Source organism: Neofelis nebulosa, chromosome 12, assembly GCF_028018385.1.
Source record: "Neofelis nebulosa isolate mNeoNeb1 chromosome 12, mNeoNeb1.pri, whole genome shotgun sequence".
Lineage (NCBI taxonomy): Eukaryota > Metazoa > Chordata > Mammalia > Carnivora > Felidae > Neofelis > Neofelis nebulosa.
In genome coordinates, this window is record NC_080793.1 from 78,764,130 (window position 1) to 78,769,367 (window position 5,238).

Genomic DNA, 5,238 nt, shown 5'->3' on the forward strand with positions numbered 1-5,238 from the left:
TGATATAATTTAAAATTTAGGTTTCTGCATATTTATCATCCATGAAGCTAATGAAATTATCTTTTTACTTTGAATAGATTTTTGAAAAGTGGTCTTTTGGATTTTCTAGATATTGTTTAGACTCTAAGGATGATTTTGCATTCCACAGCTGGATTTTTCAAGTGCTGATTACAAATATTGATGATCTTCTTAGCACCCGTTTTTCCCCTAATGGGCTGTTGTGATGCTCAGATGAGGGATATATGTGAAAAGCATTGTGAGGTGTAAAGAAGTCTGCCATGGTTGGTCACTATTATCAGAGTGGGCCCTCAGTCAGTATGTGCTGATTCAGTCTGATACCTGTTTCCACATGTTTCCTTTTTCAATTATCTGTGACCTTTCCAAAAGGCATATGGGATCCTGTGCCCAGAGACTTAGTAGGTTCTGTGGAAATTACTTACTCAGAAATGAATTACAACATAAAGCTTCCTTTTAGAGGCAGACATTAGGTTTTTTGGTTTTTCGTTTTGTTTTGTTTTTCTGTTGATTCTGACAACACATCTGTGTAACACATGCATCCCTGTGGTCATTTGGTCAAATACAAAGCTGAGCAAATGCTTGCTTGAGCCCCAACCACCTGGCAGGAGTTTGTTGTCTCAGCAAGAGTCTCTAGACTAGGAAATCCAAGGACACATTTCATTCCAGCTGAAGGCAGGACTATGATCTGATGATTTACTGTGAGACCCAAGCTTTACTATAGGCACCATTTGGAATGGAAAACTTGGGGATTTGCATCCATTGGGCACAAGGACCAGGAGCCAAGAGGTGAATAATAGACCAAAGCTGTTTCACCAGCTGGTGAGACTTTGTGATTGAATTCCAATGCAGGTAGAATTGTGTTCATTACAAAGGGCAATTAGGCAAGCTGACACAGACCTTGCCTACAAGGGCTAGGGTGTTGGCCTAGAAGAGCACTAGATTCCCACGAGACAAGTGGAAACTTGGAGAAAATATCCCCTGGCTTCTCCTAGGTTGAGTTCCATGAACTATTTCCTAACTAGAGAACTGGAGAGCCTCTGAGAGTCTTCTTCTGCTTTGTGCTCATCAGATGTGTTCAGGTGTCAAAGCTGCTGTGACTCGTGTTGCTCCTTACACAAAAATAATATATTATTATCAAATATTAAGATTATTCATGAAATAATAATCATGTTTGCCTCATCCCTTGACCACAGATATACATATCAAATTATTCTGAACACCCAAGAAATCTATCTGAGGACTGAGAGAACAAACTGAACAACTAGAGGAAGAAAAGATGACACATTGTGGAAGGTAGGAGGTACAGAGATGTGATTTAGGGAAAAAAAAGAATCACAGGTGCTGTAGAGGGGAAGTAGTCCTGATCACGGTGAGGGGAGAGAGAGAGAGAGAGAGAGAAGGAAAGAAAGCAATATGCAAAGGATTGCATAAGAAAAATATTCACAAAAACTATTGGAGGAGGAAACATAATCTGGTATTATCCTAACACACAGAAGACAGAGACCTAGACAAAATGCCGAGATGAAGGAATCTTCCAAAGAAAGAACAAAAGAGGTCGTGGCCAGGGATCTAATAAAAACAAATATAAGCAATGTGCCTAAATCAGAATTTAAAAGAACAATTATAAGGATACTAGCCAGGCTTCAGAAAAGCATAGCAGACACCACAGAATCCCTTACCATAGTGATGAAAGATCTAAAAACTAGTTAGGCTGAAATAAAGAATGCTATAACCAAGATACAAATTGACTGGATGTAATGACAATAAGAATGGAAGAAACAAAAGAATGAATAAGTGATACAGAAGATACAATTGTGGAAAATAATGAAGCTGAAAAGAAGAGGGGAAAAAAATTGGATCATGAAGGTAGACTTAGGGAACTCAGTGACTCCATAAAGCATAATAACATTTGTATCATAGGAGTCCCAGAAGAGGAAAAGATGGAAAAGGGGGCAGAAGGTTTATTTGAGCAAATTATAGCTGAAAACTTCCCTAATGTGGGAAAAGGAACAGTCATCCAAATCCAGGAGGCAAAATAACTCCTATCAAAATCAATAAAAGCGGGCTAACACCAAAACATATTGTAGTAAAATTTGCAAAAATACAGAGATAAGGAAAAAATCCTGAAAGCAGCAAGGGAAAAGAAGTCCCTAACTTACAAGGGAAGACAAATCAGGCTTGCAGCAGATCTCACCACATAAACTTGGCAAGCTAGAAGGGAATGGCATGATATATTCAATGTGCTGAATGGGAAAAATATGCAGCCAAGAATACTTTATCCAGCAAGGTTGTCATTCAGAATAGAAGGAGAGATAAAGAGTTTCCCAAAGAAAAACTAAAGGAGTTTGTGACCACTAAACCAGCCCTGCAAGAAATATTAAGGGGTGCTCTTTGAGTGGGAAAGAAATACCAAAAGCAATAAAGCTAGATAGGAATAGAGAACATCTCCAGAAACACTGACTTTATAGGTAATACAATGACACTAAATTAATATCTATCAATAATCACTCTGAATGTAAATGGAGTAAATGCTCCAATCAAAAGACATAGGGTATCAGATTGGATAAAAACAAACAAACAAACAAACAAACAAACAAACAAACAAACAAACAAGAAACTCATTGTAGAACTAAAGACACCTGCAGATTGAAAGTGGGGATGGACAACTATTTGTCAGCCAATGGATGTCAAAGCCAGAGTAGCCATACTCATGTCACACAAACTAGATTTTAAACCAAAGACTGTCACAAAAGATGAAGGGCACTATCTCATAATAAAGCAGGCTTTCCAATAAGAAGATCTAACAATTGTAAATATTTATGCCCCCAACTTGAGAGAACCCAAATATATAAATCAATTAATAACAAAGAGACTCGATAATAATACAAGAAGAGCAGGGGACTTTAACACCCCACTTATAGCAATGGACAGATCGTCTAAGCAGAAAATCAACAAGGAAACAGCTTTGAATGACACACTGGATCCGGTGGACTTAACAGATATATTCAGAACATTTCATCCTAAAACAGCAAAATACACATTCTTTTCAAGTGCACATGGAGCATTCTCCAGAATAGATCACATACTGGGTCACAAATCAGGCCTCAACAAATTCAAAAAGAATGAGATCATACCATGAATATTTTCAGAATACAACATTATGAAACTGGAACTCAGCGGCAAGAAAAAATTTAGAAAGACCACAAAAACATGAAAGTTAAAGAACATCCTGCTAAAGAATGAATCGGTTAGACAGGAAAGTAAAGAAAAAAAAATACATGGAAGCAAATGAAAATGAAAACATGACTGTCCAGAACCTTTGGGGTGCAGTGAAATCAGTCATAAGAGGGAAGTTTATAGCACTACAGGTTTACATTAAGAAGCAAGAAAAATATCAAATATACAACCTAATCTTACACCTAAAGGAGCTAGAAGAGGAACAGAAAATAAAGCCTAAAGCCAGCAGAAGGAACATAATAAAGATTACAGCAGAAATAAATGGATATAGAAACAAACAAACAAACATCACAGTAGAACACATCAAACTAAGAGCTGGTTCTTTGAAAGAATTAGTAAAATTGATAAACCCCTAGCCAGACTTACCAAAAGGAAAAGAGTAAGGACCCAAATAAATAAAATCATGAATGAAAGAGGAGAGATCACAGCTAATACAACAGAAATACAAACAACTATAATATTATGAAAAATCATACACCACCAAATTGAACAATCTGGAAGAAATGAACAAATTTCTAGAAACATACAAACTACCAAAATTGAAACAGGGAGAAATAGAAAATTTTAACAGACCCATAATCAGCAAAGAAATTGAATCAGTAATCAAAAGTCTTCCAACAAACAAAAGTCCAGGGCCAGATGACTTCCCAGGGGGATTTTACCAAACATTTAAAGAAGAGTTAATAACTATTCTTCTCAAACTGTTCCAAAAAAAAAAAGGAAGGAAAACTTCCAAACTCATTCTATGAGGCCAGCATTATCTTGATTCCAAAACTAGACAAAGACCCCACTATAAAGGAAAATTGCAAGCCAGTGTCCTTGATGAAGATGAATGTGAAAATTCTCAACGGGATACTAGCAAATTGAATCCAACAGTACATTAAGAGAATTATTCACCACGATCAAGTGGCGTTTATTCCTGGGCTACACAGATGGTTCAATATTCACAAATCAATCAACGTGATATACTACATTAATCAAGGAAAGATAAGAACCATAAGATCATGTCAATACATGCAGACAAAGCATTTGACAAAATACAGGATCCATTCTTGCTAAGAATCCTCAGCAAAGTAGGCATAGAGGGAACATACCTCAATATCACATAGACTATATACAAAAGACCCACAGCTAATATCATCCTCAATGGGGAAAAACGGACAGCTTTTCTTCTATGGTCAGGAAGATGACAGGATGGCCACTCTCACCATTGTTGTTCAACATAGTATTAGAAGTCAGCCTCAGCAATCAGACGACAAAAAGAAATACATCCAAACCAGCAAGGAAGAAGTCAAACTTCCATTCTTTGCAGATGACATGATACTCTATGTAGAAAACCCAAAAGTCTCCACCAAGAAATCTCTAGAACTGATATGTGAATTCAGCAAAGTCATAGGAAATGTACAGAAATCTGTTGAATTTCTGTACACCAATAATGAAGCAGCAGCAAGATAAATCAAGGAATGGATCCCATTTACAATTGCACCAACAACCGTAAGATACCTAAGAATAAACCTAATCAAAGAGGTAAAAGATCTGTACTCTGAAAACTTATGAAAGAAATTGAAGATGACACAAAGAAAAGGAAAAATATTCCATGCTCATGGATTGGGGGAACAAATATTATTAAAATGTCTATACTGCACAAAGCAATCTACACATTTAATACAATCCTTATCAAAATATCACCAGCATTTTTCACAAAGCTAGAGCAAACAATCCTAAAATTTGTATGGAATCACAAAAGTCCCTGAATAGCAAAAAGAAATAGAAATAGAAAAAGCAAAGCAAAGCTGGAGGCATCACATTTCTGGACTTCAAGCTATATTAGTTGCAGCAATCAAGACAGTATGGTACTGGCACTAAAACAGACACATAGATCAATGGAACAGAATAGAAAACCCAGAAACAGACCCACAACCATATGGCCAACTAATCTTTGACAAAGCGGAAAGAATATCCAATGGAAAAAAGACAGTCTCT